Source organism: Schistocerca cancellata, chromosome 7, assembly GCF_023864275.1.
Source record: "Schistocerca cancellata isolate TAMUIC-IGC-003103 chromosome 7, iqSchCanc2.1, whole genome shotgun sequence".
Taxonomy (NCBI): Eukaryota; Metazoa; Arthropoda; class Insecta; order Orthoptera; family Acrididae; genus Schistocerca; species Schistocerca cancellata.
Genome location: NC_064632.1, coordinates 317,713,871 through 317,726,319, shown reverse-complemented (window position 1 = coordinate 317,726,319; position 12,449 = coordinate 317,713,871).

The following is a 12,449-nucleotide window of genomic DNA, read 5'->3' as shown; positions in this document are numbered from 1 at the left end:
CTACTTAAACCTAACTAACCTAAGGATATCACACACATCCATGCCCGAGGTAGGATTCGAACATGTGACCGCAGCGGTCGCGCGGTTCCTGACTGTAGCGCCTAGAACCGCTCGGCCACTCAGGCCGGCCTGGAGAGTCAAATAGTGGTAGCAGCGATATATACGTTCTGATGTCTGATGTAGTGATGCTTAGTAGACATAACAGAATATTCGTTATCTTCAGTTTTCTTTTCCAATTTTCTGCATATTATTCTTGTCAGTAACTTGCATGCATAATCTGTTAAGACGGCCGCGGTGGTCTAGCGGTTCTAGGCGCTCAGTCCGGAACGGCGGGACTGCTACGGTCGCAGGTTCGAATCCTGCCTCGGGCATGGATGTGTGAGATGTCCTTAGGTTAGTTAGGTTTAAGTAGTCCTAAGTTCTAGGGGACTGATGACCACAGATGTTAAGTCCCATAGTGCTCAGAGCCATTTGAACCATAAGCTGTTAAGCTGAGTGTGCGACAGTTCTCACAGTTATCGGCTTTTGCTGTCTTCATAATTGTGTAGATGATGTTTCTCCGAACGTCTGATGCTATACCATGTGACCAAAAGTATCCGGACACCTGGCTGAAAATGACTTAGAAGTTCGTGACGCCCTCCACCAGTAATGCTGGAGTACAATATCGTATTGGCCCACCATGACAGCTTTCACACTCGCAGGCATACGTTCAATCACGTGCTGGAAGGTTTCTTGGGGAATGGCCCATTCTTCACGGAGTGCTGCCCTGAGTGAGAGGTATCGATGTAGGTCGGAGAGATCTGCCAGGAAGGTGGCGTTCCAAAACATACCAAAGGTGTTCTATAGTATTCAGCTCAGGACTCTGTGCAGACCAGTCCATCACAGAGATGTTCTTGTCGTGTAACCACTCCGCCACAGGCCGTACATTGCGAACAGGTGCTCGATCGTGATGAAAGATGCAATTGCCATCCCCGAATTGTTCTTCAATAGAGAGAATCAAGAAGGTGCTTAAAACATCAACGTAGGCTTGTGCTGTGATTGTGCCACGCAAAACAACATGAGTGCAAGCCCCCTCCATGAAAAACACGACCATACCAAAACACACCGCCTCAGAATTTTGCTGTTGGCGCTACACACGCTGCCAGATGACGTTCACCGGGCACTCGCCATACCCACACCCTGCCTTCGGATCGCCACATTGTATACTGTGATTCGTCACTCCACACAGCGTTTTTCCACTGTTCAGTCGTCCAATGTTTACGCTCCTTACACCAAGCAAGGCGTCGTTTGGCATTTACTGGCGTAACCTGTGGCTTACGAGCAGCCGCTCGACCGTGAAATCCAAGTTTTCTCACCTCCCACTTAACTGCCATAGTACTTGCAGTGGATTCTAATTCAATTTGGAATTCCTGTGTTATGGTGTGGATAGATGTCTGCCTATTACACATTACGACGCTCTGCAACTGTCGGCGGTGTCTGACAGTTAACAGTCAAGGTCAGCCTGTACGCTTTTATGCTGTACGTATCCCTTCACGTTTCCACTTCACTATCACATCGGAAACAGTGCACCTAGGGATGTTTAGGAGTGTGGAAATCTGTCGTACAGGTGAATGACACAAGTGACATCCAATCACTTGGGTGCGTTCGAAGTCGGTTAGTTCCTCGCACCGCCCCATTCTGCTCTCTCATGACGTTAATTACTACTGAGGTCGCTGATATGGAGTACCTGGCAGTAGGTGGCAGCACAATGCACCTGATACGAAAAACGTAGGTTTTTGGAGGTGTCCGGATGATTTTTATCACATAGTGTACTCCTTTATTTAAAATAACCGGTTTCCACAGGCTTCGCTGTTCTCTTCTGGTCTTAAAAAACCTTTCTGTATGAAACGAGTTAATTTAAGTGGCAGTTCACGCCTGGTTTTCATGTGAATAACAAACTTCATGTGAATAACAAACAACACATTGGAAGAGATTTGTCATAGCTAAAGTGTTTAAAAGCATGAAGCACCTTGTGCGGATGGCCCTTTCCATATACTCTGAAGCGCAAGAGGAACTGGTATAGGCATGCGTATTCAGATATAGAAATATGTGAACAGGCAACATACGGCGCTGCGGTCGGCAATGCCTATATAAAACAAGAGTCTGGCGTAGTTTTTGGAGCGGTTACTGCTTCTACAATTGTAGATTATCAAGATTTAAGTGAGGTTGAAAATGGTGTTATAGTCGGCACGTGAGCGATGGGTACCAGTATCTCCGAGGTAGCAATGAAGTGGGGATTTTCCCGTATGATCATTTCACGAGTGTACCGTGAATACGAGGAATTCGATAAAACTTCAAATCGCTGACATCGCGGAGCTCGGAAAAGGATCCTGCAAGAATTGGACCAGCGGTGACTGAAGAGAATCGTTCTACGTGACAGAAGTGTGACGCTTTCCCAAATTGCTGCAGATATCAATGTTGGGCCATCAACAAAGTGTCGGCGTGCGAACTATTTAGCGAAACATCATCAATATGATCTTTCGGAGCCGAAGGCCCACTCGTGTATTCTTGATGACTGCACGACACAAAGCTTTATGCCTCGCGCGTCGGACACTTTGGAGAAGTACTAAATACAAGTTGAGTAGTGGCCATCCGAGTAGGGGAGAGGTTAAGCCCCCAGCGACCAGAGGAAACCACAGGTCTTTTCAAAGGACCAACATTGTCAAGTGAAGGAAGAAGCTAGGTGGATAGTTTGGAGCAGGGTACGCTGAGGTGACGAAAGTCATCGGATTCCTCCTAATATCGTGTCGGACCTCCTTTCACCCCGCTTAGTGCAGCAGTTCGATGTGGCAAGAACTCGACAAGTCGTTGGAAGTCCCGTACAGAAACATTCAGTTATAGAGCCATTATAGCCGTCCGTAATTACGAAAAGTTCCCGGTTCAGGATTTTGCACACGAATAAATGTTCGATTGGATTCATGTGGTCGACCTGGATGTCCAGAATTGCTAGAATTGTCCAGAATATTCTTAGAACCAATCGCGAACAACTGTGGCCCAGTCACATTGCAGTTTGTCATCCATCAAAATTCCATCGTTGTTTATGAACATGATGTCCGAGAATGGCTGCAAATGGTCTCCAGGTAACTGAACATAACTATTTCTAGTCAAATGATCGGCTCAGTGGGAGATGAGGACCCAGTCCTTTGCATGTAAACACAGCCCACACCATTGTGGAGTCACCACCAGCTCGCACAGTGCCTTCTTGACAACCTGGGTCCCAGGATTAGTGGCGTCTGAGCCACCCTCGAACCCTACCACAGCTGTTGTCAACTGGATCTCAGGAGAGGCGACGTCGTGCTGTTAGGAAAGACATTCGCGTCGTCGAGTGCTGCCGTAACCCACGAACGCAAAATTTTGCCACACTGTCGTAACGGATACGCTCCTCGCCGACCCACATAGATAATTCTGATTATTTCACTCAGTGTTGCTTGTCTATTAGCACTGACAACTTTACCGAAACACTGTTTTTCTCGATCGTTAAGTGAAGGCCGTTGGCCGCTGCGTTCTCCGTGGTGGGTGCTAATGCCTGAAATTTGGCGTTTTCGGCACACTCTTGACACTGTGGGTCTCGGAATACTGAACTCCCTCACAATTTCCGAAATGGAATGTTCCATGTTTTTGTTTCAGACGCACCATTCCGTGTTCAGAATCTGTTAGTTCCTGTCGTGCGACCATAATCATGTCGGAAACCTGAGTACAAATGACAACTCACCCAATGTACTATCCTTTTGTACCTTACATACGTACGCTTTATTACCTCCATCTCCTCCATCTGTATATGTACGAGGGCTATCCACAAAGTACATTACGTTTCCGTTTGTGTCCGTTAGGGGCGGGGCTAGCGCGGCCATCTTGGTGTCATGGCCTTCCGCCGCTCAATCGGCATCCTGCCGTGCTAGTGTGAGGTTCGTGCTGTCCTCCGTTGAGTTACTGTGACAGCTTGAAATGTCAGCGTTAATTGAAAATGCCGTGAAGTGTGAAGTGCGTGCTGTAATAAGGTTTCTGACTGCAAAAAACTGTACACCGATAGAAATCTATGGGCAGCTTTGTGAAGTGTATGGGGACAACATAATCACTGAAGGTGGAGTGCGTCAATGAGTCATAAAATTTAAAAATGGCCGAACTAACGTTCACGACGAAGAGCGAAGTGGAAGACCCAGCATAGTGACTGCCGAACTTGTCGAAAATGTCGATGCCGTGGTCCGTGAAAACCGTAATTTCACAATAACGGAACTCTGTATGAGCTTTCCACAAATTTCACGAAGTTTGTTGCACGAAATCATTACCGAAAAGCTTGGTTACCACAAGTTTTGTGCAAGAGGGATACCAAAAATCTTCACAGAGATTCACAAAAATCAGTGAATGGCTGCAGCGTTAAAGGTTTTGGACGCTTACGAGAAAGATGGCGACTCATTACTCGATCGCATCGTTACTGGTGACGAAACATGGGTTAAGCATGTGAACTGCGAGACAAAATTGCAGTCAATGCAGTGGGGGCACAGAAATTCCCCCCAAAAATCCAAGAAATGCATGCAGATAATGTCGGCAAGGAAGGTGATGACGACTGTCTTTTGGGACAGAAAAGGTGTGATTTTTGTGGATTTCCTGGAAAGAAGGACTACAATAAACTCTCAAAGGTATTGCCAAACTCTGCACAACCTCAGAAGGCAACACAAAACAAGCGCAGGGGAAAGTTGGGCTCAAAGATCTTGCTGATTCACGACAACGCCCGGTCCCACACGGCAAATGCCACTCGTGAAGTTCTCGAATCTTTTAAGTGGGAGTTGTTTCCTCATCCGCCGTACAGTCCCGACCTGGCACCGAGCGACTTCCACTTATTCCCAGCAATGAAGAAGTGGTTGGCTATGCAGCGTTTTGATGACGACGCACAGCTTCAAGAAGAGGTAACCACGTGGTTCAAGGCGCAGGCGGCCGAATTTTACGACGAAGAAATTTCCAAGCTCGTCCATCGCTACGATAAGTGCCTTAATTTAAATGGCAACTATGTAGAAAAGTAGTATTTAAGTGTGGCTTCAATCTGTATATAATAAAAAAAATTCCAATACTTTATTTGTTTTTAATTCCAAAACGTAATGTACTTTGTGGATAGCCCTCGTACATATCGCTATTCCATGACTCTTGTCACCTCTGTGTATGGCATAACAGACAAGCACAGCGTTAGAGGCGACGTCCGTTTTGCTTCCCCAATAACGAGAGCTACTGTACACTGTTTTTATTGTGGGGAATCTGCAGGTGACAAGGAGACGTGCTGCGGTCACACAGTGGTTTGGAGTGCAGTATCACAGTGCCCTGCGCTCTGCAGGAAGCCAGTATTCTGGGAAATACTAGGTCCGGGACCGCGAAAAGATAAGATCTCTGAAGGGTAGTGAGATGAGGCGTGTACCAGCTCTTTTGCGTTTAAGAACTCGGCACGCACAGCGCTCAGGCTGGTGCCAACATAACTGCCTTTTTGCGTCTACCGTGGGATAACATGAATAAAGAGGAGGACCAAAATCACGGGTGGTGTATGCGTAGTTAACCTATATGGCTAAAATGCGAAGTAGGACAGCTGGTGGGGGTCAGAGGCTGCTTGTTCCTGAACTACAGCACTAAATTACCTCTCAACTAGTTAACTGTGTTTGGACTGAGTACTGAAGGAACGTTATTGCGTTATTAGAACGGTCGTGCTTGGTCGGCCCTCGGAATTTATTTTATTTATTTAGCGTGTGGCTATACATGCAACATTAATACATCAAGTGTTAGACATTAAAATCTTATAACAATCATGAATATAATTTATGTTTATATCGGTCAGTTAAAAGGTTATATCGAGGTTATCCATTCTAGCGCCGATGGGGATGCCTCCAGAAAGTCGGACCAGTTCCCTGCATATGCTCGCAAGGGGCATTCACCATGGATGTGTTGTATCGTCTGTCTAGGGGCACACCGCAGTCGCATTCTGGTGACATCGCTCTTCCCCATTTGTGTAGTGTAAGTATTCGATTTAATGCGGACCATGTTTTCCGTGTTAGTTCCATTCCAGAGATGTCGCAGTTATAGCTCTCAAACCAGGTCTGTAGTTGGTCATTTGTCTTTTGGTTCCAATCTAGTCTCCATTGTTTCATGTGGTCATATTATTTTGAAGCTGCTCGGCTGTGTGTATGGGTGGCTTTCTTGATTTCAATCGAGTGTGTCGCAGTTGTGAGAATTCTTCTTTAAATGGTAGTTATGGTTTTGTCTCAATCTTTCTGAATTCGTGCAGTAGGGCCGCTTTTCTACGCAGGTCCGGGGGCAGGATATTACATAGCACCGGTAGCCAGTACGTGGGCGTTGATTTAACGGTTCCAGAAATCAACCTCATTGTGTTATTTAATTGCCTGTCAATAAGTTTGGTGTGACAGCTATTAATCCAGACTGGAGCGCAGTACTCAGCCACAGAGAACACTAAGGCGATAGATGAGGTGCGTAATGTTTTTGCGTTAGCTCCCCAAGTAGTACCGCTAAGATTTTGAATGATGTTATTCCGTGTTCCAATTTTTGCAGTGGTGTTCTCCAGATGTTTTCGGTAAGAAAGAGTGCGATCCAATGTTATACCTAAGTACTTTGGAAACTTATTATGTTTGAGGTTGGTGTTTCCGAGTTTTATGTTAATAATTTCATTTGCCATTTTGTTATTAAGATGGAATGTAGATACTTCAGTTTTGTTAGGGTTTGGCTTGAGTCTCCATTTCTTGAAATAATTGTATAGTATTTCGACGTCATTATTAAGGACTTCCTCTGTATTGAAGAGATACTTGTCTCTGGTAGCCAGTGCTATGTCATCCGCATAGCAAAATTTTCTTGACTTTGTGTTTGGGAGATCTGCTATATAGAGGTTAAACAGAAGAGGGGCCAATACGGAGCCTTGCGGAAGTCGGTTGTTATTAAGTTTTGTTTTGCTTGTCATTTCGTTTAGGGTGACCTGGAAGGTTCTGTTACTCAGCACATTATGTATTAAGGATGTTAAAATCTGGCAAGGAATCACTCTTAAGAGTTTGTAAATTATTCCATCTCTCCAAACAGTATCATATGCAGATGTTAAATCTAGAAATACAGCACTTGTTTTCAATTTCTGTTGAAAGCCAGCCTCTATGTAGGATGTTAATGCCAGAACTTGGTCACAGCAACTACGGCCAGGTCTGAATCCTGCCTGTTCTATAGGTAAGTTCTCCATAATGATGCCACGAATTCGATTATGGACAAGTCGTTCGAAAAGTTTGTATGTACAGCTAAGAAGTGCTATTGGTCTGTAGCTTAGCGGTTGGTCTGCTGGTTTCCCTGGTTTCAGCAAAGCTATTATTCTTGCCTTTTTTGAATTCTCTAGGGAGATGGTTTGTAGTCAAAATGTTCGAAAAGAAATTTGCCAGCCATTTGACTACGTTCTTTCCAGCGTAGGTTAGAAATTCTGGATGTATGTTGTCAAAACCTGGGGCTTTGCCCGGTTTCATATCCTTGAGGGCAGTAATGACATTATCCTCAGTGAATGGTCAGGAAAGCTCTGATATATTTGGAGTATTCTTTTTTAGTGTTCTGAGTTCGCGCTTAATCATCCTGGTATGTGGTTTCTCTCTCGGAGCTCTTGACATTTCGACTATGTTATTTGCAATTTTCTCTGGTGTTATGGTTGGATTTTTATGGGCTGGTCTTGTCGTACCTCCGAGTTTACGTAACAAACTCCATGCCTTCCTGCTTGATTGAGTCAAATTCATTCTTTCAGTTGCTTCAGTCCATCGTTGTCTTCTTGCGGAATCTAGATTGTGGAGGAGATCATCAGCTATTTCTTGGTCACCACTACTAGTAAAATCCTCATATAGCTGATGGCATTTTGCATCCCATCCTGGGATGTATTCTTTTCGAAACCCCCTAGGAATGTGTTTTTTATCTGTGGTAATTATAGCTTTCCTGAAACGATCGTAGGATTTAGGTAGTGACGCTATAAACCGGATGCATTTATCAAGGTCCCGATGAATACTTCTCCCAGTCAGCTTTTTGGAAATTCCATCTATGTCGAGGGAAGGACCATATCACAGGTATAGTGACACCGATGTCTAAAATAACAGGCCTATGCTGGCTGTGTGGGAAATCTGTGGCAACCCTTCTATGTATAGGCACTGGTTTTCCCTCGTTATCGGTAGTTACAAAGCAGAGGTCCGGATTGTAGTCCCTGCGCCAGGCGGCCGAGTGGAATGTGCCCCTCTCCTTGGCATCGAATATAAGATGTAGATTGTTCTCGTCGGCCCATTCCACCAGCGCTTCTCCGTGTTCATTATTTTGGGTGAATCGCCACATTTCATGATGGCTATTAAAATCACCGGCATATATCGTTGGGTGTTCATGTGCGGGTTGTACAATACTTGGCCAGATTTGGTTTGGTGGTTTGTAGACATTTATAAGTCTTATGTTGTCTACTTTTATATCAACAACATGGATGTTGTTTTCTGTACTTGTGGACAGCAGGTGTGCATGTTCAATATCGGATCGGGCATATGTGGCGGTGCCATAGGCGTGATGATATGTTGCGCCTATTTGTTGGAAGCCTTGAATACGTCCTCTTCTTTGTAAGTCTTCCTGCGAGTCGGTATGTGTTTCCTGAAGGAGTACCACATCGATGCTATTGTCCAATAGAAACTTTGAAAGATATTCAGATTTGGATCGGCTAATTCCCTCAATATTTAGCTGGCAGATCCGGACTGATGGTCCCAATCTTCTAGTCGGATGGTTCCCAAAGGAATCGTTCGTTTGATCGCTTCGTTGCATGTTTGAATTACCAGGATATCGCAAAGGATAGTCTGGTAGCCAAGTTTGTAGACTATTTAGCCGTGATATAATCACGTTGCCCGGGGAGCACCACGAGGAGGCTAGTCTACTACGCACTACACGTGCTTGGTCGGCCCTCGGAAGGATCACTGCCATTGGCCCTCGAAATCTTACTCCATGACGACTTGTAAAAGGATTAAAAATTATGCTTCTTGCTTTGAGCACTCTGTGGAACTTACTTCCATACAAGGCTTTCCAGGGGATGCTTCAGCCTAGAGCAGGACTTCGATGTTGGGTACTGAGGGATAGCAGCCCTTCTGGCAGGCCAGATTTTCAGCCACCACAGCGGCCACTTACAGGCGTCGATAAAGCTAGGTATGATGAACAGCTCCAGCATTCGCAAATCAAATGATAGGACGTTTGTGGAGATTGCAGATTGCCATTAAGGCTTTTAAGTTTCTAATTCAAGTATGTTTATGAGCGATGTCGGACTCAACATGTGCACAATCAAAATAGTGGGTGCTTCCGTGATTCCTTCTGCAGTTGTGTCTTTCCTATTCGGGACTCACACTACGGTTCCCGTTAACTGAATTGTTGCCCCAAATGTCATGTTTACTGCAACATATTCAGCACAACCTCATTATCTGACCTCTGGCACGGTCTTAATACACTCCTGGAAATGGAAAAAAGAACACATTGACACCGGTGTGTCAGAACCACCATACTTGCTCCGGACACTGCGAGAGGGCTGTACAAGCAATGATCACACGCACGGCACAGCGGACACACCAGGAACCGCGGTGTTGGCCGTCGAATGGCGCTAGCTGCGCAGCATTTGTGCACCGCCGCCGTCAGTGTCAGCCAGTTTGCCGTGGCATACGGAGCTCCATCGCAGTCTTTAACACTGGTAGCATGCCGCGACAGCGTGGACGTGAACCGTATGTGCAGTTGACGGACTTTGAGCGACGGCGTATAGTGGGCATGCGGGAGGCCGGGTGGACGTACCGCCAAATTGCTCAACACGTGGGGCGTGAGGTCTCCACAGTACATCGATGTTGTCGCCAGTGGTCGGCGGAAGGTGCACGTGCCCGTCGACCTGGGACCGGACCGCACCGACGCACGGATGCACGCCAAGACCGTAGGATCCTACGCAGTGCCGTAGGGGACCGCACCGCCACTTCCCAGCAAATTAGGGACACTGTTGCTCCTGGGGTATCGGCGAGGACCATTCGCAACCGTCTCCATGAAGCTGGGCTACGGTCCCGCACACCGTTAGGCCGTCTTCCGCTCACGCCCCAACATCGTGCAGCCCGCCTCCAGTGGTGTCGCGACAGGCGTGAATGGAGGGACGAATGGAGACGTGTCGTCTTCAGCGATGAGAGTCGCTTCTGCCTTGGTGCCAATGATTGTCGTATGCGTGTTTGTCGCCGTGCAGGTGAGCGCCACAATCAGGACTGCATACGACCGAGGCACACAGGGCCAACACCCGGCATCATGGTGTGGGGAGCGATCTCCTACACTGGCCATACACCACTGGTGATCGTCGAGGGGACACTGAATAGTGCACGGTACATCCAAACCGTCATCGAACCCATCGTTCTACCATTCCTAGACCGGCAAGGGAACTTGCTGTTCCAACAGGACAATGCACGTCCGCATGTATCCCGTGCCACCCAACGTGCTCTAGAAGGTGTAAGTCAACTACCCTGGCCAGCAAGATCTCCGGATCTGTCCCCCATTGAGCATGTTTGGGACTGGATGAAGCGTCGTCTCACGCGGTCTGCACGTCCAGCACGAACGCTGGTCCAACTGAGGCGCCAGGTGGAAATGTCATGGCAGGCCGTTCCACAGGACTACATCCAGCATCTCTACGATCGTCTCCATGGGAGAATAGCAGCCTGCATTGCTGCGAAAGGTGGATATACACTGTACTAGTGCCGACATTGTGCATGCTCTGTTGCCTGTGTCTATGTGCCTGTGGTTCTGTCAGTGTGATCATGTGATGTATCTGACCCCAGGAATGTGTCAATAAAGTTTCCCCTTCCTGGGACAATGAATTCACGGTGTTCTTATTTCAATTTCCAGGAGTGTATTTTAATTCCATTGTAACTTGCAGTAATTTTTAATGGGCGTAATGATTTCATGTCCTTGTGCTCTTGTGTTCAACTTGAAGTCAACAGAAAATTGTAATAAATAAGGTTCTATAGTGAACTCCCTATTATATCGTCTTTTGAGTTACAGCACCCACGTTTCAAACATGCTAGGACACCCCTGTTTAATAAATCAAATTCAATGTCTTTGCATGATACCCATAATTAAATTCACGTGGTTCCTTTGGGACCGATCTCATTATCGGTTAAAGTCACTCAGTACAGATCCTTCTGAACATCCACAGCGTTATATGTCATTGGCTCAGCAGCAACCTAAAGCTTTTCTGGAATTTAAAGATTTCGCTCTAACTGCCATCTCCACTACTGTTAAACTGGTTGCTCAGCAGCAACCTAAAGCTTTTCTGGAATTTAAAGATTTCGCTCTAACTGCCATCTCCACTACTGTTAAAACTTTTGGTTCACATAGCACGAAAACTATAATTTAAATTTAAGGCAAATATAAGCTAACTCTAATGTCATTAATGATCATTTCCTTTGTAGGTATATTATTAATCTAATACGCAGCTGGGTGCCATAAATCAATGTTGAAACAATAGTTCTGTCAGTACCCCAACAAAAATAATGATTTCAGTAGCAGGGTGCAGTGATTATTATTTTGAATTAATGGCATGTCTAGACGGCACATGAAATAGAGAAACTAATTTTGGAATTTCTGAAATAAGAGTGGCACAGTCAAGCGTGTTCTTTTCATACAATTGTAATCCATTAATATCCACAACTATAAACGTTGATAATCGACCGTCAATCCTTACATCCGCATCTAATTGACTCAAGAACTGTACTGAATGAAAATTGTTGATGAGAATCATACGGTATTATATGACGACCTAATACTAATACAAAGGCCTACGATTGTATGTAATGACAAGTCGGACTAGCTGATATACGACGGCAAATATCGGGTTCTTGGGTACGGCCTGTTTCTCGAAATTTTTATACGCTTATTACAATGTTTTTCTCATCACAAAGGAAAACGCATGCATGCTTTTAATAGTACTGCATGATCCCAAATATTATGACGGAATTAATTTCGTCAATCAGAGTTTCATGCCGTAATCACGGAAGAAATTTGGACAGTAAGAAAAGAAACATGAGTAGATCCAAAACAATTTCGTAAGCACATGACTTTTTTTTAATTTCTTGTTTTCCAGTAATGACGCAAAGACTAATTGTTTTGTTTTGGTCTAATCTAAATCGATTTAATCCTAGTCGCTAGCAGAGGAACGTCGTCGTGTTTAACATGGATTCCGAACAATTGCACAGCAAGGTGTTCTACTCTTGACATTGTCGGACATGAAGAACTCATTTTGATGTGATTTAAAATTTCAGCCTTCTGTGAGATTTGATGTAAACGATTTGTATGCGTGTATATCGAAAATTATGATGTGGCTCCCGAACGAAGCTAACTACCTACTCCTATACTGAAGAACTATAATGCATTTC